General features: G+C 43.3%; 1 long non-coding RNA gene across 1 annotated transcript in view; it reads right to left on the minus strand.

Moving 5' to 3' along the window:
- The window catches only part of LOC115089210, a 257,159-nt gene that overhangs the window by 21,783 nt on the left and 211,276 nt on the right, over positions 1-24,100 (minus strand). Inside the window, exon 7 of the long non-coding RNA XR_003856029.1 lies at positions 22,108-22,189. This is a non-coding gene — a long non-coding RNA (uncharacterized LOC115089210). The remainder of the gene's footprint in view (positions 1-22,107; positions 22,190-24,100) is intronic.

The following is a 24,100-nucleotide window of genomic DNA, read 5'->3' on the forward strand; positions in this document are numbered from 1 at the left end:
TCCTTTCCATTTCTTCTCTTTCCACCTATCTTTTCTTTATTTTCTACATCTGACTATGACATTAATTGTTCCCTTTTACCTTGTTTCTCTCTTCTGTGCCTTTCTATCCACTCATAGTTTTATTTTACTTCTTATTCTCCCTTTATCTCATCTTTCAATCCATAGTCTCCCTCTCTTCATTTCTCACTCCTTCCCCAGCCTCTATTTCCCCCTGCTTTCACCCACATCCTAGACCCCATTTCTACCATCTGTATTCACGCCCTCCCAGCCCTCATCTACCTTCCTCTGATTCTCATTTCCCTCCAGCCCCAGTTTCCATCCTGTCTCTCATCTCCTCCTGGCATCATCCAGCCCTTTTCTTCTGTCTCTTACCCTTTACCCAGCTTCCCATTTTCCATATTTCACCTTTTCTCCAGGCCCATTTTCACACTCTCTCATCCTCTTCATAGACCTTCCCCCTCCTTTCTCTGACTCCCTTCTCCACAGTCCCCGGTGTTTTTTTCACTGTCTCTCAACCCCTTCCCAATCCCTCCAGGTCTGTCACACCATCTCTCCATTCCTCACTCCTTCCTGACACTTTCACCTTTTTCCTGATACTATTTATTTTATTTATTTTTATGTATACCCTCACTCAGTGTTCAATCATGGCAGTCCACAACAAAATTAAAGCGACTAACAAAAAATAGATATAACTACTAATTAACAACATACCACATAATACAAATCATATCAGTTCATATTACCTTAGACCCTGCTGTTCCTCAGCCTATCAATGCTCTCTCTCAAATATTACTGCCATCGTAAGCCAGTTTGAAAAGTCAGGTCCTAATTTCTTTTTTAAACACCTTCACATTTTTCAGCAATCACATGGCAGTTTGAAAGTCAAACAGTTTCGGCCCTGCCACAGATATTGCTCTCTCTGGTACCTCAGTGACGGAAGATATAAAAGATGTTTATCTGCGAAACGCAGATCCCTTTGAGGTGTATACAGATGTAGTGTTGCACTTATATACAGATGTAGTGTGCACTTATATATAGATGTAGTGTTGCACTTATATATAGATGTAGTGTTGCACTTATATACAGATGTAGTGTGCACTTATATATAGATGTAGTGTTGCATTTATATACAGATGTAGTGCTGCACTTATATACAGATGTAGTGTTGCACTTATATATAGATGTAGTGTTGCACTTATATACAGATGTAGTGCTGCACTTATATACAGATGTAGTGTTGCACTTATATATAGATGTAGTGTTGCACTTATATACAGATGTAGTGCTGCACTTATATACAGATGTGGTGTTGCACTTATATGTAGATGTGGTGTTGCACTTATATACAGATGTGGTGTTGCCCTTAACCACTCTGAAGTATTTGAATTGATTATTTTGTGTAGTGTACACGGTACTTTACATTGAATTCTAAATTTAATGGGTAGCGAGATCTTTTTTCCTTCTCACTCTCTATCTTCAAAGGCCCTTCCCCTTCCCCTTCTCCCTTGCTCCAGATCTCTCCCCCTCACCCACTCTCTCCAGATGCTTCCCCCTTTTTTACCCCCTCTCTCCATTCTTCCTTCCAGACTCTTTTTCCTTCTTAAACCCCCCCCCCCCAAATACCTCCAAATGCTCTTCCCTTCACCCCCAGGCCATTTTCCTTTTTCACCCATCACTCCCTCCCTTGAGAAGCTGTCCACCTCCACCTCAGGCTCTTTTTCTTTCTCACCTCCCCCTCTCTCCAACACATAAGGGCATCTCTTCAACTAGGGCTGAACACGGCCAGACCCACAGTTATCAAGAGAGAGCCACATGCCCCCCCAATCCTCCTCCTCACTACCCCTGGCCAGCAGCAGGAGTGACATTCAATCACAGGTTGCCTCCTGCTGCCACCAGGTCAGTCTTACCGTATGAACTGCAAAATCACACACAGCTCCTAGTGCAGGACTGACCCTGCAGCAGCAGGAGATGAGGTGCGAATAAACCCTGCTCCTTCTGCCGGCCCCTGGAGTGAGGAGGAGGACTGGGCTGGCAGCCTCAGGATTGAATGAGAGTTTGGTTCATCCCAGCCTCATCCGATGTCTTTCAAACTGGATGGCAAAGGTGTTTGGGGGCGGGAGGGGAGAAAACATTTCATAATTCATAACATTGGTTGTGATAATTAAGTGCTGTCTTTTGTCCTCTTCCTGCGGATTACCACCAGTGTCCTGCTAGACAAGCAGCCAAAGAAGATTAAACATGTCAGGCTTTTCTCTCCCTAAGTTAGTTCTAATAGTGACCTGGTTTCTAACTTTCTGTTGCCCCTCTATTTCTCTCTTATTCGGTCTTTGTTCTCCAGGTTAGCTGTCTTTTTCCCACTCATCTTCATCTCCAAGCTGGTACGCTGCCATTTGCCCATGATTTTCAAAGCATTAGCCAAATTCTATGCATGTAAAATATATTGCCTTCCATGTGCCTTTACGCAAGCCAATTAAGTTTTCATAAAGTCAGTAATATGCAAATACTGGCGATGTTGTACACAAATGTATACGCGTAAAAATGGGGGGGGGTGGGGTTAGATATTCAAAGTGTAAATGTAAGTGCTGGTTAGGACTAATCCAGCTAAGTTTTGATGTATATTCAGCGTCACGGCAAAGCCACTGAATATTCCCTTATATGTACGCAATTTGCCGGACAGGTGCACCCGTCTACTGGCATCTAAAATTAGGCGTAAACTTATGCGACCAACTCCGAATATTGGTAGATAGCCAGATAAGTTATACGTCTAACTCGCTCCGTCCCCTACGTTTAGTCATATAAGAGACTGAGGAAAATGTGTTAGAAAGCAGAGACCAGTAGCAAAGTAACAGGAAGCAATAGCTCACAGAGGGCCGGATTTTAAAAGGGTTACGCGCATAAGTTATGCGTGCAACCCTTAAAAAAAAAAAACCCTGCGCACACCGAGCCTATTTGCATAGGCTCGGCGGCGCGCACAAGCCCCGGGGCTTGCAAAAAGGGGCGGTCGAGGGCGTGGCCAGGGGGCGTGGTGTCAGCGAGGGGGCAGCCCGGGGGCGTGGCCGAGTGCCCCGACACAGTGGCCAGTGTCGGGGCCTGCCGCGCCAGCAGACAGCCCGCGCATGTAAGTTACGACTGCCCGGAGGCAGGCGTAACTTCCCGGATAAAGGTTAGTAGGGGGATTCAGGTAGGACTGGGGGGGTGGGTTAGATAGGGGAAGGGAGGGGAAGGTGGGGGGAGGCGGAAGGAAAGTTCTCCGAGGCCGCTCCGATATCGGAGGGATTTCGCGCGTATCTATTGAAATCCGGCGTACTTTTGTTTGCGCCTGGTGCGCGAACAAAAGTACGCGTGCGCGTAGATTTATAAAATCTACCCCAGAGTGCCTATAGTTTTCAGCTATGCATTTTTAGAAAATAAATCAGTTATAATCCCTTTCAGTATTTCCCTTCAGACTGCTGTTGGTACAATAGTTCTGCCTGGAATGAGAGCTGGAGAGACAACCGTCCACAGAGGTGAGATTCCTAGCGGGGCTGAAGTGGCTCTATCATCAAAGCTGCGCCTATGCAAACCACTGTGAGTTTGAACTCCTCCATCTGGCAGTAGAGAAAGATAGAAACCTATACTGTGAGAGCAAATACAGACCATAACACCTATCCAGTGTGCCCAGTTTCACTCCGAAGGCATAGCCATAGGCTTTCCTTGCGTTTTTCATGTACGAGTCTTGATTGCTTCTCCCAAGCTTTCTTGAACTCAGGCCCTATTTCTGTCTCAAGCACTTCCTTTGGGGGCCCATTCCACACACCCACCACCCCTTCCATAACCACAATTGCATAGAACGTACTGGCAGAAAAAAAAAAAATCTTGCCCCTGCAGTCTGCCCAGTTATACTGCCCCCACTGATCAGGATGGATGTCTGACTACCTGCCAGATTTCTCCCAATCCTGGACCCCTGCAGTCTGCCCAGTTATACTGTCCCCACTGATCAGGATGGATGTCTGACTACCTGCCAGATGTCTCCCGTTCCTGGACCTCTGCAGTCTGCCCAGTTATACTGTCCCCACTGATCAGGATGGATGTCTGACTACCTGCCAGATTTCTCCCGATCCTGGACCTCTGCAGTCTGCCCAGTTATACTGTCCCCATGATCAGGATGGATGTCTGACTACCTGCCAGATTTCTCCCGATCCTGGACCTCTGCAGTCTGCCCAGTTATACTGTCCCCACTGATCAGGATGGACGTCTGACTACCTGCCAGATTTATCCCGATCCTGGACCCCTGCAGTCTGCCCAGTTATACTGTCCCCACTGATCAGGATGGATGTCTGACTACCTGCCAGATTTCTCCCGATCCTGGACCCCTGCAATCTGCCCAGTTATACTGTCCCCATGATCAGGATGGATGTCTGACTACCTGCCAGATTTCTCCTGATCCTGGACACCTGAGGTCTGCCCAGTTATACTGTCCCTATTGATCAGGATGGATGTCTGACTACCTGCCAGATTTCTCCCTATCCTGGACCCCTGCAGTCTGCCCAGTTATACTGTCCCCACTGATAAGGATGGATGTCTGACTACCTGCCAGATTTCTTCCAATCCTGGACCCCTGCAGTCTGCCCAGTTATACTGTCCCCACTGATCAGGATGGATGTCTGACTACCTGCCAGATTTCTCCCGATCCTGGACCCCTGCAGTCTGCCCAGTTATACTGTCCCCACTGATCAGGATAGATGTCTGACTACCTGCCAGATTTCTCCTGATCCTGGACGCCTGAGGTCTGCCCAGTTATACTGTCCCCACTGATCAGGATGGATGTCTGACTACCTGCCAGATTTCTCCCTATCCTGGACCGCTGCAGTCTGCCCAGTTATACTGTCCCCACTGATCAGGATGGACGTCTGACTACCTGCCAGATTTCTCCCAATCCTGGACCCCTGCAGTCTGCCCAGTTATACTGTCCCCACTGATAAGGATGGATGTCTGACTACCTGCCAGATTTCTCCCTATCCTGGACCCCTGCAGTCTGCCCAGTTATACTGTCCCCACTGATCAGGATGGACGTCTGACTACCTGCCAGATTTCTCCCTATCCTGGACCACTGCAGTCTGCCCAGTTATACTGTCCCCACTGATCAGGATGGATGTCTGACTACCTGCCAGATTTCTCCCAATCCTGGACCCCTGCAGTCTGCCCAGTTATACTGTCCCCATGATCAGGATGGACGTCTGACTACCTGCCAGATGTCTCCCGATCCTGGACTCCTGCAGTCTGCCCAGTTATACTGTCCCCACTGATAAGGATGGATGTCTGACTACCTGCCAGATTTCTCCCTATCCTGGACAGTCTTTTTGTCTTCCTTCTTTATAATGTCCCATCCCAGGCAGAAGAGAATACAAGTTCCTCATTTAATTCCCTCCATCACCCACCTTTCCCATGCCAAGGTATGGTGGCTTCTGAGTCCACTTCCTTAAAGGCTGCTACCTATCAGGAATAGGAGGCCAGCCAGGTGCAGGACCATCCTCTTCTGTCTCCTCCTGAAACCAAGGGGTGGGGAACAGCCACCAGAATAAGCTGGACCCACAGTGCCATTTTGATGATGTCCTGGCACATTTCCAAAAGCGGAAATCATAAGTATATAAAGTACCTACATAACGTCTGTATGCATAAGCTGTGTTTGCATAACTGCATGCATACGTGCATAGGTGGAGAAACGTGTGTTTTATAAACTGTGTGCTGGAGCTTAAGGTCCTCCTACTTCTGCCTGCATGTAGCCACTTAAGCCGCCCTATTGAAAATTACCTTCAATAAGTGTTAAACTTGCCTGCCCTGAAACCATCACAGATGGGGCAGGAGGTGGATGACAAATGGGAAGGCAGAGCTGCCCAGGGAGAACACGTGACCTTCGTGTTCTGCCGTGCACCTAACAGCTCTGCCTTTCCCATGAAACAAGCATCTCACTGTTGTGCTCTGAGCCGGTCTCTAAGTGGATTGCACTGTATGGTTTGGTTGCCTAGGTGCCTGCATTCTCCTCCTCCTATTCATAGGCCTGGTACGGCAGAGGTCACCCGTTACCAAGCCAGCAAGCCTCCCTCTTATCTCCATCCCGAGATACCTTCACTGCTGCTGCTGTAAGATCAACCAGAAAGTGCCTTCCTTCACCAAGACCCAGGAAAGAGGCTGGGAAAGGCTGACTGTGCAACCAGGCCACAAATAACTTCAGCTTTTTCACAACTTCATGCTAAAGTCAAACACACAATCCAGCTGGCACAGAGGAATTTCTCCCGCTTGGTAGCGATGATCTGCATGATAGAAATCTCTGCAGGAGAGGCCCAACCGGGAGCTGCTTTTGACCCCGAGTTGTTTTACCAGCGTGAATGTGTTCTCACTTCAAAGGGAGCAGGAGGAGCCAGAATGAAAGGTCAGATGGACCAGGCATAAAGGGAAATACTATTTGACACTGATGATAATTCTCTCTGCATCCAATGGAATACAACAGTTTTGAAGCTGTAAATAATAGCAATTTGACGGCAGGGTCATATTCTTGCCCTAATTCACATGAGTGCAGCCTGAGCTGACAGCAGCCAGTCTGTGATACAAGGGAGGGGTGGTTCTCTGCCACAGACAGAAGTGTTTTATTCATCCTGGATATCCTGAAAATCTGACCGACTAGGGGCTCCTCCAGCAGGAGCACGAGAAGCACTGGTTTCATTTACCCAATATTTGACATTAGAGGAATTTAAACAATAATTTTGTAGTGCTATGGTTTGTAAAATTAAATCTGTCACTTTTCAGAGCATATTTATTTTGGGAAGAAAGGCACATTGAGTGTTAGGTTGCTATCAAATATATTTTTTTAATAGGGCCTCAGCCTCCAGTCCGCTTGAAATAACATTGGGAGTTGAAAGAGTGTTTTGTATTCCATAAATAGATCCTGGGGAGTCCTGGAAATTCCTGTTTATTATTGTCCAGGAACTAAAGTAACAGGACTCGTCAAGGTCAGCCACGCTGAAACCTTGGGAATGCAATCAGCTAACTCACACCGTGACAGTTCACATCCTGATGGGATCTACATGGGTTTCACAAATGTCATCATCTGCAACATGTACATTTAAAAATACATCCGTTTCCTGGTGCTAGACCTGATACACTTTCATAGAAAACAGATGCTAGCAGGCATCTCATTATCAGGGCAGCATTCCTTTGTTCCGCCTGAGGGATGACAAATTTATGACATAATTATTCTAGACTTAAATAAAAAGGGCATAGCAGAACCAATGTGCCTTTTAACAGTGTGTCTTCATAGGAGCATGGGAATAGGTTTCCCAGACAGCACATGTAAAAATAATGCTTTATAAGGTGTGGTAAGTGTACATAGGGGTGCACAAAATTATTTGTGTGATTAAAATGGGCTTGTAAGAACACAAGGAGGCTGAGTGACCTGATGAAGGGTCACATAATGAACGGTGGTCAGGCATAGAGAAGGGAGATCTGCAAGTTCACAACACTATCATGCAGAAGGTGGTAGACCCCCAGGACAGACCTCCAACAAAAGGAGGAGCATCCGAAACAGTGGCACAATTCAAGCACGTCTGGGACAGGCAAAGGAACCTTAGTGGCAGGGGAGAGAGAAGGCCAGTGATGGAGCAGGGGCTGTGGCAGCACATTGGGCAAGTATTATTGGGCAGGCTGGGTGGAGCAGGCCATCCTTATCTCCTGACATCTTCTATGTTGCATTTATGTTTTTATTATGTCTTTTAGGGGGCAATTTCAAAGGAATGTTTTTCCATAGGTAAGTACATATAGAAAAGAAAAACCCCCACACCCACAGCACATGTACTTATCTCTGTGAGAGGAAAGGGACAGTGCCGGGCACGAGGTTAGGATAGGCTCAGTAAAGGAAGCATGGGGAAATTTATGTTGAAATCCTTGATACCATATACTTTGTATCTGCAAAGAATACAGGTTTAAAGAATCCCCCAAGGCATTGGCTCACTGCAGGATTTTCAAAGGGAAAACCCCCGTGCAGGGTTTGCAGATACAAAGCACCATGGGGAGGTAAAAAAAAAAATAGTCTTTATAAAGAGTAATGTTACAGCAGCCCAGGAAAGAGGCATTTTATGAAGCATACGCTCTACTTCTTCATTAATGCAGGAAATTGGAATTTTGGTTTTGTTTCTAAGATCAACAGCAACACAAAGAGCCTTACACACCCACCATCCCAAATTGCCTGGAGTTGTTGAATGGATAGGCCCGTTTATAACTAAAGAAATTCTCTTAGCATACAACGCTGCTAAAGAGAGGGAGACTCGCTGGTAAAGAAGACTGAAGTTTGCCTTCAAAGTGTACTTAAAACTAGAAATATAATCTAAAGGTATACCCAGTAACTTCTAAACTAATCTAAAGGTACATTACCCAGTAACTTCTAAACCTCCAGTCTCCTTGTCTAATCAGGTCATGGTATTTTCTCCCCAGGGCTCTCTTTACAGTTTAAGCAACTGATAAGCTCAAGGGCTGATTATATCTTAATTGGAATCAAGGAGCATTCACTGAGGTAACTAGAGAAGGGCAGTGAAGAATAGATGTCCTGATGCACTTGTTCACGCACCAGGTGACAAACTTGTGGCATGCACTGCTGGTGGAAGTGCAGCAAGGAAGCTTGAAAGAGTTTATAGTACACTGGGATTAGCTGAATGATGGTTAAAGATCCACCCAGATATGCACTAAATTATGAACGAGTGCCCTGAGAAGCAGAGAAGAACCAGTGAATTTTGGCTTCCTGTGGTACGTTCCTAGTGGATTGCATGAGCCTTCTGTGTCCTATATAACATTAAGTTAGTGGAAAGTTTGCATGTTAAACAGGGGAATCCACTGTGACGCTGCTTGTATTATATGGATCTGTATCTCCATGGGCTGGAGCCCAAGTTCAGATGCATCCTGTGGTAGAGCTTGAAATGTTCTAACCAGAGAAATATTTTTGGGAGGGGGGGGGGGGGGTGTTGGAATTGGCTAAACACTGCAGAACTGATGAATTGTGCCATTTTCTGCCTTTTGCAGCACTTTTTTTTTTTTACTAAAATCAATGGCAAATATTTTGTGAATATGCAGATTTTGCTGAAGATTCGTGAACCTATTTCTGTGTGTGTGTGTGTGTGTGTGTGTGTGTGTGTGTGTGTGTGTGTGTGGAGTGGATCAGCCTGTAAATAGAACAAGTCATTGAATTATCGCAGGCACCTGCAGCTTCCTGAATATACAGTGATGACTGCAGCAGTGCTAATGGCTTTCAGTGGAGCCACTTGCCTATGGCTCTGGACTGCCTGCAAGCACTAGTCATGTTTCGGCAGCTGGCTGACCCAAAAAGTCTCAGGAGCAATAGGGACGCACAGACAGAAATTGTGATTAGTGCTATATTCTGAGTTAAGAACATAAGAAAATGCCATACTGGGTCAGACCAAGGGTCCATCAAGCCCAGCATCCTGTTTCCAACAGTGGCCAATCCAGGCCATAAGAACCTGGCAAGTACCCAAAAAAAGTCTATTCCATGTTACTGTTGCTAATGGCAGTGGCTATTCTCTAAGTGAACTTAATAGCAGGTAATGGACTTCTCCTCCAAGAACTTATCCAATCCTTTTTTAAACACAGCTATACTAACTGCACTAACCACATCCTCTGGCAACAAATTCCAGAGTTTAATTGTGCGTTGAGTTCAGCTTCTATAAGTTATTCCTATAAGTTTCTTTCGATATATCAGGATATATAGCAAACAATGCTGTGTCCTTACTCGTACAGTGGGAGTCAGAGACCACACAAAACATCACAAAGGGTATTACAAAATAGGATCGCAGCTACTAACATTATCCAAGCTAGCCCTGTGAGAAACTGACAGGGGAATGAATTCAGGAATAACAATTACTCTTTCCCCACACAGAACCATGGTGGAAGATTAATGCTGCAAACTAAAATGTTTGGAAGGTGAATTAAAATTCACCTAAAAGGTTGGTAAGTGACTGTGTAGATGTCAGGCAGGCTGTGGAGGAGCTTGGTGGGTCTTTGGCACGCAACGGATACAGAAACCTGAGAAATTCTTGTAGACTTTCATAACCAGTTTACAAAGGAGAATCTATTTTAGGATTAAGTTGCAAGGTTCTTTAACTAACTTGACTAACATAATGATTCATTAGATGCTAAAGAAGTACTGATGCATGATGGGAAGAAATCCAGAAAGCAGTCTCTTTCAATTCTGATTCCCAGACAATCGCTGCCATAATATCCTCCAGGCCCCTCCAGATATCAGTGTGGTTCTATTAATTATGAATCTCTTTATGATGGAGAAAGGTATGAATACTATAGAGAGAAGGTTTGCTAGTGTGCATTTCTTCTCTGTTATTCTATTTTGTTATAACTGGCATTTGTAATAAACAAACAGTCATAGGTCTCTGATCCATCATAAAAACCAATAGGCAGTGTTGAAATGTCTATGGAAGGCAGAAAGATTTTCCCTGGCAACCCCATGGCAGCCCCTGCTAGCATTGAAGGCAATCAGCATTGCTGGCTTCCATATCTTTCTACATCCTTTCAGATGGGTGATCTGAGCTGCAGGGTTAAAGGCTTATATCTAGTTAGATGACATCCAGTTGGTGGCTTGCATGGGAGAAGAGGCAGGAATGCCAGAATGGATCTGAATAACAGCTCGCAGGCATTTACACAATAGTTGACAAGGAGTCATTTGATATGTAATGGGAAATAAAAACTGAAATTTATTTATTTATTTATTTATTTATTTATTTAAGGTTTTTATATACCGGCAATCATGAGCACATATCTTGCTGGTTTACATGAAACGGGAGTGCAATAAATACATCAACTAGAACTGTGGTGATCGAAGGAGCAGTTACAAATAACAAGGGTAGCAGAACTTGGATAAGAAGGAAGAGATAGGAAAGAATAAACGGTTGAACGGTATACAAATAAATTAAATGCTATGTAAAAATGGCATGATTAATGGCTGAATATTTGAAGTCCTTGGTTTGTATCTATGACGTGATATTAGATTGTGTCTGGGAAAGCTTGCTTGAATAACCAAGTCTTAAGTCCTTTCCTGAAAGTTAAGAGGCAAGGTTCCAGTCTGAGATCTGTGGGAATGGAATTCCACAGAGAAGGGCCAGCAGTGGAGGTGGCACGATCTCTTAGAGTGATGTGTTTGGTCATTTTCGCAGGGGGAACTTTGAGGGCGCCTCGGTAGACATTTCTGGTAGGTCTTGTCGAGTTGTATACTTGGAGGGGGATTTGTAGATCGAGGGAGATGCGTTGATGAATAGTTTTGAAGATGACACAAATGGCTTTGTACATGATACGGAAGTGGACGGGTAGCCAATGTAACTCTTTCAGAATGGGGGATATGTGGTCTCTCTTTCTTGTGCCTGTTAGTAATCGAGCTGCTGAATTTTGAACCATCTGTAGTGGTTTGGAGTAGGAAGAGGGCAGACCTAGCAATAGGGAATTGCAGTAGTCTAATTTTGCAAAAATGACTGCTTGGATGATCGTTCTGAAGTCTTGGGCATGGAAAAGAGGTCTTATCCTCTTCAGAACCTGGAGTTTATAGAAGCAGTCTTTGGTTGTTTTGTTGATATGGGCCTTGAAGTTTAGCCGGTTGTCTATTATCACTCCTAAGTCTCGAACTTGTGTGGTAGGTAGGTTGGTGGGAAGAGTAGTGTTGGAGATGTTGGTTTCCGGAGAAATGAGAAGGATTTCTGTCTTAGAAGAGTTTAAGATGAGGTGTAGGTTGTTTAGTAGTTGTTTGATTTTCAGGTGGCATGATTCCCAGTAGTCAAGAGTTTCAGAATATGTATCTTTGATGGGGATGATGATTTGGATATCGTCTGCATAAAGGAAGTACTTTAGATTGAGGTTGGTGAGAAGTTGGCAGAGAGGAAGAAGATAGATGTTAAATAGGGTCGGAGATAATGAAGAACCTTGAGGGACTCCTATGACAGAGTCAAATCTAGAGGATTCCTTGTTTTGGATTTTAACTTTGTAACCTCTGTTATTGAGAAAGGTTTTGAACCAGGATAGGACGGTGCCGCTGATTCCTATAGACGAGAGTTGGTTTAGGAGGATGGCGTGGTTGACCGTGTCGAACGCTGCTGAGAGGTCTAACAAGATCAATAGGAATGAGTTTCCTTTGTCAAGGCCCATTAGGATATAATCTGTCAACGAGGAGAGGAGGGATTCTGTGCCTCGATTTTTTCTGAAGCCGTGTTGTGGGGTGAAGAGAAGATTGTTGTCTTCGATGAAATCTGAGAGTTGAGAGTTCACTAGTTTTTCCATGATCTTGGCGATGAATGGGAGGTTAGCTATGGGGCGGAAGTTGTTGGGTTCCTTCGGGTCAAGGTTAGGTTTCTTTAAGAGCGGTGAGATTGAGGCCATTTTGAGGTCATCAGGGCAGATTCCTTGGGCTAGAGAGCAGTTGATGATATTTGTCAAAGATGTGGCTATTGTGTCTGGAATAGATAGAAGTAATTTGGAGGGGATGTGGTCTGCAGGATGAGATGAAGGTTTCATTTTTCTCAGGATGGCTTGTATCTCAGTGGAGGCTACAGGTTCAAAGGTGTTTAAGCTGGCATTTTTGTGTGCAGGTTGTTGATATGTCTGGAGGGCTGCTGTGTCGGGAGGCAGTTGTGTTAGGAGATTGGAAATTTTATTTTGGAAAAACTGAGCGAGTTCTTCGGCTTTGGACTGAGCCATATTGCCGGGGATTTCTCGCGGTATGGTTTGAGTGAGGCTGGAGACATAGGCGAAGAGGGCTTTAGCGTCAAAGACCAGGTTGTGAATCTTGGATGCGTAAAAATCTTTTTTTGATTTTGAGGTGAGGGATTTGTACTGGTAAAGTGTGGATTTGTATGATGAGATGGTGGTGTCGCAAGGGGTTTTACGCCAGGTCGCTTCTTTTTTTCTTAAATTGTCTTAAATTTTTTCTTAAATTTTTCTTAAATTTTTTTCTTAAATTTTCTTAAATTTTTTCTTAAATTGTCAGGATAGGTCCTCCTAGTCTAGCCAGATAACTCAGATGTTTATCCGGCTAAATGAAATTCTAGCCAGTTAAAAAGAGATTTGGCTACAATTTAGCCAGATAAGTTAGGGGCATTCTGGGGGCGTAACTGGGAGGAGTTGAGTTAGCCACTAAGTTATCTGGTTAACTCAATATTCAGAATTAGGCAGATACGTAAGTCTGGTTGAGCCAAAGAGCTGTCCTAAAGTTAGCTGGCTCCCTTTAAGATGATTAGCTATATTCAATAGTACAGCTGCATTATTGAATATACCTCCAAAGTTAGCCAGATAGGTTTATCAGGCTTACCTTGCTATCCGGACAATGCGTGAAATATGATGGCAGAAAAAGACCATATGGTCCATCTAGTCTGCCCATCTGTATAATTTACATAGTCCTTATGGGCCGGATATTCAACGTGTGTTAAGCACTCGGTAGCCGGATATATTCAGCAGCTGCTAGATAGCTGGATAAGTCACTTTTCTGGTCTAACTTAGCTGGTTATAACTTATCCGGCTAAGTAGCGAGATATAAGTAGATATTCAGTGGCATAGCCATGCCACTAAATATCCCTTGTAACTTAGCCGGATAAGGTATATCTGGCTAAGTTACTTATCCAAAAACAATCAAGAGCTGTGCTCTGTCGCTGACATTTAAATAAACTTTTGATAGATAATGTATTTGTGTTTTGTGTTTGTTTTAATAAAGTGAATACCTATACAATAAATGGGAAATTTTATGAAAATTGTGTGTATAAATTGATTTAACAAATAATGAATGGAGTCAGAGAAAGGTTTCATACGTGGTGTAGGTGCCCAGCACCTCTGTAAGGTGATCTTATAATCATTAACCTTCCTCCTCCTCCTCAAATGCTTTTAACAATTATTTTTTAAGAATTTTGTTTATAATTAGTGTTGTCCCGAAGGACACCTGAAGACTCTTCCGTGGCAATGTGATATTTTCAAATGCGTACCCGCAAAAATTGACTAAATAAAACTCTATGAAATGTCAAAAAAGGGTATAAAAACAGACTTCCCCGGTTCTAGTTGGTGTGTCCATCTTCTTGTAAATTATCCCGACATGTTTCAGACATAAATGCCTTTCCTCAGGGAGTTTGGTGTTTACTGGAACCAACTTCACGGAGTCTGTGACCCTTTGCTCGACGATTCCTCCAGAGCTTTTGCCACAAGGCGATCTTCCTCTGTCGATCGCCTTGTGGCAAACTCCCTGAGGAAAGGCATTTATGTCTGAAACATGTCGGGATAATTTACAAGAAGATGGACACACCAACTAGAACCGGGGAAGTCTGTTTTTATACCCTTTTTTGACATTTCATAGAGTTTTATTTAGTCAATTTTTGCGGGTACGCATTTGAAAATATCACATTGCCACGGAAGAGTCTTCAGGTGTCCTTCGGGACAACACTAATTATAAACAAAATTCTTAAAAAATAATTGTTAAAAGAATTTGAGGAGGAGGAGGAAGGTTAATGATTATAAGATCACCTTACAGAGGTGCTGGGCACCTACACCACGTATGAAACCTTTCTCTGACTCCATTCATTATTTGTTAAATCAATTTATACACACAATTTTCATAAAATTTCCCATTTATTGTGTAGGTATTCACTTTATTAAAACAAACACAAAACACAAATACATTATCTATCAAAAGTTTATTTAAATGTCAGCGACAGAGCACAGCTCTTGATTGTTTTTGTCTAGTTTAGCAGTTCGCTGAACAGGTGTATTTTTTATATTCTCTAAGTTACTTATCCAGGCAGCATTGAATATTGGGCCCTATAATTCCCATTAATCTCTCAGAGATCCCCTGAATTTATCCCATGCTTTAAAAACATAAGAACTTGCCACACTGGGTCAGACCAAGGGTCCATCAAGCCCAGTATCCTGTTTCCAACAGTGGCCAATCCAGGCCATAAGAACCTGGCAAATACCCCAAAACTAAGTCTATTCCATGTTACTGTTGCTAGTAATAGCAGTGGCTATTTTCTAAGTCAACTTAATTAATAGCAGGTAATGGACTTCTCCTCCAAGAACTTAGCCAATCCTTTTTTAAACACAGCTACACTAACTGCACTAACCACATCCTCTGGCAACAAATTCCAGAGTTTAATTGTGCTTTGAGTGAAAAAGAACTTTCTCCGATTAGTTTTAAATGTGCCACATGCTAAATTCATGGAGTGCCCCCTAGTCTTTCTATTATCCGAAAGAGTAAATAACCGATTCACATTTGCCTTGGGTAAAGCCATGCTGACTTTGTTCCATTAAACCATGTCTTTCTATAAGTTCTGTGATTTTGATATTTAGAACACTTTCCACTATTTTTCCAGGCACTGAAGTCAGGCTAACTGATCTGTAGTTTCCCGGATTGTCCCTGGAGCCCTTTTTAAATATTGGGGTTATATTAGCCACCCTCCAGTCTTCAGATACAATGGATGATTTTAATGATAGGTTACAAATTATTACTAATAGGTCTGAAATTTCATTTTTGAGTTCCTTCAGAACCCTGGGGTGTATACCATCTGGTCCAGGTGATTTACTACTCTTCATTTTGTCAATCTGGCCTACCACATCTTCTAGGTTCATCGTGATTTGGTTCAGTCCATCTGAATCATTACCCATGAAAACCTTCTCTGGTATGGGTATCTCCCCAACATCCTCTTCAGTAAACACCGAAGCAAAGAAATAATTTAATCTTTCTGCGATGGCCTTATCTTCTCTAATTGCCCCTTTAACCCCTTGATTATCTAACGGTCCAACTGACTCTCTCACAGGTTTTCTGCTTCGGATATATTTTAAAACGTTTTTACTGTGAGTTTTTGCCTCTACGGCCAAATTCTTTTCAAATTCTTTCTTAGCCTGTCTTGTCAATGTCTTACATTTAACTTGCCAATGCTTATGCATTATCCTATTTTCTTCTGATGGATCCTTCATTCACCTCCCCTTTTAACCATGCCAGTAATCGTTTAGCCTTTCTTCCACCTTTCTTAATGTGTGGAATACATTTGGTGTTACGAATCCCGGCCATGGGAATCCATGGCCGGGCTCTCACCTCCTCTTCTGCTGGCTCTGGGATGCTCACGGCATTCCCCGCTCCTCACTGGGCCGCAGCTGGACCTCTCTGTGGCGTTGTCCCCTAGGCGTGCGCGCATACAGGAGCCTGAAATTTAAAAGGGCCGCAGCGGGAAACTTCGGCCCGGCCCCTTGAGTGACGTCAGACACCGGCAAGTATTTAAACCCAGCACCAGTCTTCTGTTCCTTGCCTTGCAACAGGGTTCACTCTCCGGAGTTGCTAGTTGCTGTTCTTCAGTTCCTGTGTTCCTGATCAAGTTCCTTCTTGCTCCTGCCTCCATATTCCTGATCCAGTTCCTGCCTGCTCCTGCCTCCGTGTTCCTGATCCAGTTCCTGCTTCTTCCTCAGCTTGTCTTCTTGGTTCCTGACTTCGGCTTGGCTCCTGATATCCCACTGGTCTGCTGCCTGCCCTGACTACTGGTCCGCTTCCTTGATTTGCACCTCTGCTGCCTGCTACGAATGCCAGACTTCCTCTGACTCCGTCCCTCCTCCACCTGTCTCGACCCGGACAGTTTATCTAACTCTCCATCACCAGGAGACTCCGCTTAGTCCTGCTAATCCCCTGGCTCTGATCCACATCCCGGCTACGGACTCCACTGCAGGCCTTCCTTCAGTGGTCTCTCTCCATCTCCTAGCCAGCTCAAGGGCCCACTACCATAACATCTGGACTGTGCTTCTAGGATGGTATTTTTAACAACCACGCCTCTTGCTCACTTTTTACCTTTGTAGCTGCTCCTTTCAGTATTTTTCTAACTATTTTTCTCATTTTAGCAAAGTTTCCCTTTTGAAAGTTTAGCACGAGAGCCATGGATTTGCTTACTGTCCCCTTCCAGTCATTAATTCAAATTTGATCATATTATGATCACTATTGCCAAGCGGCCCCACCACCATTACCTCTCTCACCAAGTCCTGTGCTCCACTGAGAATTAGATCTAAAATTGCACCCTCTCTCGTTGGCTCTGAAACAATTGCTCCAGAAAACTGTCATTTATTCCATCCAGGAATTCAGATATGTTGAAGGATGATGTGGTATCTTTCTCAGAGGTGGTTAAAGACCTGTGAATACATGTGGATGCTCTATCCAGTCTTGAGCATAATGTATAGTCAGTGGCACTCATGCTTTTTTAAGCTCCAGATGATCAGTAGGTTGCAGTCTTTTGTGGGTATATATTCAGTTAACATGAGGATACATGCAATGGTTATCTCAATCCTGGATTATTGTACTAGTCTGTGGGAGGGACTACCTGATAGGCTCATCTAGAGGCTTCAGATGGGCCAGCACAATGCAGCCCAAGAGATTTTGTGGAAGGCACATCAGCTGAGAGCCTCCCCACTACTCCTTAAGCTGCATTGGCCTTTAGTCAAGGCATGGGCTAAGTTTAAAGTTTTGCACTACTTTATCGGGTGATGAGAGTAATGTTTTAAGATATATTTGGGATAAATTAAGCAGGTACCATCCAGGGTAGGCCCTTCAATCTAGCCAAGCAGTGTTACTTGAGGTTCCATCTTATCGGGAAGTGAGGAATGCTCAGGTGAGAGCAAGAGTTTTTTCTATAATGGCTCCTTCAATGGGGAATGCAATTCCAGCAGATTTGAAGTTTGAAATGCATTATGCCTATTTTTGGAAACTTTTAAAGACTTGGGTTTCTCCAGATTCGTAGATTGGAAATAGACTGTGTTAGGAGTTAAGGGCACAAAGAGGAATAATGTATTAAGGGGTGTTTTTTAATCTGCTCTCGGGGGAGAGGGAAGACGGGTTGAGAATTGGTGGAATGGGGATTGTCAGGTTGAGGGATGGATTTCTTGATCTCATAGATATTTGTTTGCCTTGGTTTTGTCTTTTATTGGTTTGCTTTGTTATGATTTTATGTTTTAGTGCATTGTACACTGCCTCAGGTGATTTCTTGTGAAACCAGAAAGGGGAGTAAATAAATTTGATAAATAAATAACATCAGAAAAGCCCTGCGGACAACCCTATATGTTCTGGTAACAGCCAAGCCATTAAAAATTCTTAGGACAAGAAAACAGAAGGAAAAACTAAAGTATAAGAAATAACAGCATCTTTTACTGAGAATATTAAAATATGCCATTAAACTTTTATCATTCTTTTAAATCAGACAAGCGATATATTAGAACTATAATTTTGCCATTCATAGCCAACTTTATTTTCAGCAAGTCTGAGCAATCAACTCATCACAGCTATGGAAAATAACTGGTGCATTGACCACTAGCACATTGCACTCCTGTACAGTGAATTATGAAAAAAGATATGAGATAAAAAAAAGCCAGGACCAGAAAGGTAGGCAGAGGAAGAAGAGTAGGAAGCAGGAGTAGCTGAAAGAAAAAGCTGATGATAAAGGGAAAATGGAATGAAAGTTTCAAAGCAGACGAGATCTAAAAATGAACAGAGTGGCGAAGAAAAGAAAATGGAGAAACATAATAGGGAAAGCAAAAAAATGTGAAAAATAGAAGTAAAGCAAATGTGATGAGCTAGACATCAGAGCAAATGTGATGAGCTAGACAAGAAAAGTACAGAGAGATGAAGGAGACTAACAATTAGTGAGGTGGAGACAAATATTCTGACTCTTCTAACCTCTCAGGATATGATTGTTGTTTTGTCTACTTTCAACAACCGTGGGCTCCTCTAAGCAGCTATGTGAGCATTTGAAAATGCAGATCTGTAATGCACTCTTCCAAAGAAGTGGAAGGCTAAAAGATAATCTCTAAATGCTTCCAGCTAGCAATTTTAACTGTCAAAAATATTGTTAAGAAATGGAAGTTGTGTGGTTGTGGCTGAACAGATCAATTTTCATTTCGTCATTTCAAAGCACTTTGTTCCAAAACGTTTCAAGCACATCAAAGTTTTGTTCTGCATACTTTAAATGATAACTTTTGTAATGAGGTCATAGAAAGGTTTCCTTCTGACAATTCTTCCATGCAGATCATTGTGGTATAAGCAACACTTTACTACAGACCTGTGGACAACTACTTCACTGTCAACTAAACTTTTCAGCACAAGAATATAAGAATTGCCATGCTGGGTCAGATCAAGGTCCAATCAGCTCAGCATCCTGGTCTCTGACAGTGGCAAATTCAAGTTGCAAGTACCTGGCAGATCCCATAAAGTAGATGTAATTCTTTTTACTCACTCCGAGGGATAACAATAGCTTTCTTTAGTCTACCTGGCTAATAATGTGTTAAAGGATTTTTCCTACAATAACTCATCTAAACCTCTTTTCAATCCTTCTATGCTAGTCACCTTGATCATGTCTTCTGGCAACAGATTCCACAGCTTGATAGTTTGCTGAGTGAAAAAGTACTTTCTAAAATCTGTTTTGAATGTGCTGGTTGTTAGTTTCATAGAGTGTCCCCTTATTTTACTATTATTTGAAAGGGTAAATAGCTATCCTCTATTTACCTGTTCCACCCCACTCATGATTTTATAAACGTCTATTATGCCTCCAGGCAGCCATCTCGCTTCCAAGCTGAAGAGCTTCAGCCTGCACTGCCTCATCACAGGAGAGATATTCCATCCTGCTTATTTCTGTCAACCTTCTCTGCATTTCTTTCTAGCTCCACTATGTTTTTCTTGTAGGGGTAGGGCTTCCCAGCTGGTTCCAGATTTTGAGGACAGGTTGATCCGGTCTGGTTTTATTCCACTGCATGCAGGCACTTGTAGTCTTGCTTTTCTTAGGGAATGCAATAGGGAAATCAGACTAAATTCCAGCATGCAATTGGATAAAACCAGGACTGGATCAACATGTCCTGAAAATCTGGAGCCAGTTGGCAGCCCTACTTTCCTGAGATGGGGCAAACTGAACTGTAGAGAAAACTCAAGGTGTGGTCGCACCATGGCACAATATGATACTTCACATTTTATTTTTCATTCCTTTTCGGATCATTCCTGACATCCTATTTGGGGTTTTTGTTTTATGGCTGCCACTAACTAAGCAGAGGATTTCAAAATATTGTCCACAAGGACTCCAATGTCATTTTCCTGGGTAGTGACTCCCAGTACAGAACCCAGCATTGTGTATGCATAGGTGGGATTATTTTCTCTATTGACATTACTTTGCACTTTTCCACATTAAATTTAATCTGCTATTCAGTTGCCCAGTCTCCTAGTCTAAAGATAATAAACCAGTGAAAAATTTACAGTGTTGAAAAATGGTATATTAAGTGCAAAAGGCCACTGAGTATCATTGGTTAACCACAAGTGTTACGTAGAGACCTTCATCTATGAAAGCAGAATGTATTCGTTAACCGCTGGTCCAGAAAGCTTTTTTAAAGGAACGTTAAAGCATTTCAAAACCATTCAATCAGATTTAATTATTGGTCTCCTATTTTTTTTGGTGAAATTTTTTTTCAAACTTGTATATAAAAATGGAGTTCATTAGAGAAGAAGGAGAGCACTAATCTTAAATTTAGTAGATTTTGGAAACATGTGCCAGCCTCAGTATTCATGGGTCTCTCTTTGAAAAGAAGGAAACCTAAATGCCCGACATGTTATGGGTTCATACCCCACTCCTTTTAAAGCCATTTTGCAAGCCAATGCTGGGCACACGACTATTAATTATAAGCTGCTTAATTCCGTTTTGAATGCTGATTAGAATGGCATTTTGCAGGTTTCTATTAGATTGCTGGGTGCTGCTGCAATGGGAGAAGCAAAGGTTACGCAATACCCTGGACAATTAGTTTTCCAATTATTCTTTGGTCATAAATATCATAATTCTTTGACTGTGTAAGACGTATTAAGTCACCTAATATAACTTCATTTAATAGATAAGGCAATAAATTGCAAATACAAATTTTCCTAGCGTGTTTTTTCAGCAGTTCAGATTAGGGTAGATTTTAAAACTTGTGCGCGCGCTACCCGCATGTTATAAAATTGGGGGTCGGCGCGCGCAAGGGGGTGCACGCCGATGCCCGCGGCCTTCCCCAGTTCCCTCCCAGTCCGCTCCAATTTTGGAGCGGACTGGGAGGGAACTTCCCAACCCTCTACACTAACCTCCCTTCCCCTTATCTACCCTTCCCCTAGCCCCCAATCTTTGTTTTACGTTTTGCGCCTGCCTCGGAACTGGGTCAGACCCTTGGTCTGACCCAACATGGCAGTTTGGCAGTTTCTTATGTTCTTATCTTTTGCTTTTCTCTGACATCTGCTCTCATTCCCCCTTCCTAGTTTTTCTTGGTCACTTGCCATGTTACAATTGCCAAACATTTTCATTTTCACTGTCACTCACTGAGTTTATACCCCCTTCCACCCAGAAAAAATATCCTTTCATTTTCTCTTCTGAATCTGCTGGGGTCATCTACATTGTGATTTGCCCCTGCCTTCACCATTAAATGGGTAAAACTATTTGGAATGAGCATCGCAGTTGCCCTTGCCAATTATGTTCTGAAGCCCCTCTTCTGGCTCATTGACAGGTGACCAATCACTCCATAGATGATTTTCGTTTCTTTGTGGTTGATCATGTTCCCCAGAATCCAAGGGATGGTGATTTTGGCAGCTTGTTACTCCAGCATGAACCTCGGGCAGGCGTAACTTGTCAAACAAAGGTAGGGGGCGGTTTAGATAGGGCTGGGGGGGGGGGTTAGGTAGGGGGAGGGAGGGGAAGGTGCGGGCGGTTGGAAGGAAAGTTCCCGCCGAGGCAGGCAGCGCGGCTCGGCACGCGCAGGCTGCCGATTTTGCACAGCCTTGACCGCGCCGACCCCGGATTTTAAAGGATACGCACGGCTACGCGCGTATCTATTAAAATCCGACGTACGCTTGTTTGCGCCTGGTGCGTGAACAAAAGTACGCGCGGGCGTACGTTTTAAAAATCTACCCCATTCCTTTTAAAATTTACCCGAATTTGACCAGGAGTGCATAAACTTTTGCACACCAACTGTATCTGCGTAAATTTGAGTTCCATATCTACAAATGTGAAAGTGAATGTAGACCAGGCAGAGAAGGTTCCTCCATAACAAAGTAATGAAACATACCTGTGTGCTTCATGTACCAGATGCTTTTAATTCATAGGAAGAGCTTGGTAAGGTGGATCTATGGGCACGGATGTCTTGTTCCCTGAAAGAAAAACACAGTGGAACAGTCAGAACACCACTGCATCCTCCCAAGAAGATAGGGGAGATGATAAAACAGGCCGAGTACAAAGTCTGTAAAATATACTCTGCAACGACTGGGAGGATCTACGAGTTTGAAGAAGTCAGCACCAATACTAACAGAACTGAGTTACTGCCATGAAATGAAAATATTTCAAGAATTGAAGTTTGTGAATTAGGGATGCAAAGGGAAACATTTACATTTCTGCTTGACCATTATACACTGTATTCACCTATTAGTCAGCTCTCTTTTCACAGGGATTTAATGATGTGACATTTTTCAACCAATCCTCTTTTAGCTGTTGTCCCTCCCCCGCTGAGACAAGACATGAGGCACCCATTAAATTCCAGGCGAAAACAGGGGCAGGAAATGCAAAAGATTTGCAGGTCGCTTTTTTCCTTGCTTCAGTTTGAAGCAGTGTTATCTAAGGATTTCATGTCCTTTCTCATCAGGAAGGGAGAAACATTCACAAAAAAAAAAAAAAATTAGTGATGGCAAAGACTTGAGGAGCAATAAAGATTGCGGTCTCCAGTCATTTGTTACCCCCAGCCAAGACCCCGCAGGTTCATTGTTCTAACTTCCCAAACCACGAAGAGAGACCCTGGCCCTTGAGGGAAGTACATGTATTGTTCTAGCGATAGCCAAAACAGGCACATTTACCGTCCTCCTACTGCGCATTACATGTGTGAAACTAACTATATTTCATCCATGCTTATTACAGGAGCAAATTAAAGATTTGAACGCGCACAGGCAGAGCGTCACGTTGGCGCCCCTTTGAAGCTGTGCTGGCACATGGTCCTATAAGAAGCAGAGGCAGGCTCCTGTTTGGCAGGGATATTTAGTGCCTTTGTCACTTCAGGCAGCTGCCTATGTTGCTCACACCTAAATCCAGGCCTGAAAATCTGTCTTGTGGGTGGCCTTTGAGCATTACTAGCTAATGAGGTGAATTCCCACTTTCTATTTCCTACCATCTGAATAATCTCTTTATGTCACTCATCCCTAATGTGAACAATATTCAGATCATTTCTACGGCACTGTCTATGGTCATCTATTCTCCTCATAACTTAAGAGCATAAGAATTGCCACACTAGGTCGGATCGAGGCTCCATCAAGCCCAGTATCTTGGCAAGTAGATTGATCCCACGCTGCTAACATCCAAGATTAAGTAGTGGATAAATAGTAGTGGGTAAATCTGAATTGCTTATTTACTCTTTCAGATAATACAAGTGCAAGTAGCACATTCAAAACAAATTGGAGAAAATTCTTTTTCACCCAATGCACAATTAAGCTTTGGAATTCATTGCTAGATGCTGTGGTAAAGGCATTTAGTATAACTGAGTTTAAAAAAGATTTGGACAAGGTTCTGGAGGAGAAGTCCATAAACTGCTATTAATCACGTTGTCTTAGGGAATAGCCACTGGTATTACTGGCATTAGTAGCTTGAGATCCATCTAATGTTTGGGTACTTGCCAAGTACTTGTGACTTGGATTGGCCACTGTGGAAACAGGATGATGGGTTTGACCCAGTATGGAAACTTCTTATGTTCTTAACAAAGAGACCCCAGAGTATCATTCCCATCTTCTGCCATCCCATACCCCTCCTCGAGAGCTCCGATCCTCACAAAAGTCTCTTCTTGCCTCCTTGCTTCTGACTGCTGCCAAACTTATCAGCACAAGACTGAAAGCCTTCAGCTGCTGTGCCCCCAAACTCAGGAATGAGGTTCCACTATCCATCCACCTGAAACCAAGCCACCATGCTTTCCAGGAAAAAAAGTAAGGGCTTGGCTATTCAAGCAGGCCTTCCCCCAATTAGCTTACTAGAAGATCTAAGCATACACAAGGAGTTGAATCGGTATAAAAATGGACTTTATTGAA

Source organism: Rhinatrema bivittatum, chromosome 4, assembly GCF_901001135.1.
Source record: "Rhinatrema bivittatum chromosome 4, aRhiBiv1.1, whole genome shotgun sequence".
NCBI lineage: Eukaryota > Metazoa > Chordata > Amphibia > Gymnophiona > Rhinatrematidae > Rhinatrema > Rhinatrema bivittatum.